Raw genomic sequence first — 252 nt, forward strand, 5'->3', positions numbered from 1 at the left:
CATGTGTGCAGGCCATACAGACAAGGCCAAACTGTGCTTTCTGGCTCCCAAAATTGTGCACTCACTATTAGTCTATAGCTGTCCAATACCAAGGAGCCTAAGGGTAATTCCAGAGACTTCTTCTTGTCCTTTAAGGCATTTTGAGGGACTCGAACCTTTTGCATCCTTATCGTACTTCAAAATCGAATCCCTTCTGATTACTTTTAATGGCTAAGCTCCAAAGTGTAAAAGTCTATCTATCCATTACATTTT

The sequence above is a fragment of the Pteropus vampyrus genome, unplaced genomic scaffold (genome assembly GCF_000151845.1).
Source record: "Pteropus vampyrus isolate Shadow unplaced genomic scaffold, Pvam_2.0 Scaffold47, whole genome shotgun sequence".
NCBI classification, from domain to species: Eukaryota; Metazoa; Chordata; class Mammalia; order Chiroptera; family Pteropodidae; genus Pteropus; species Pteropus vampyrus.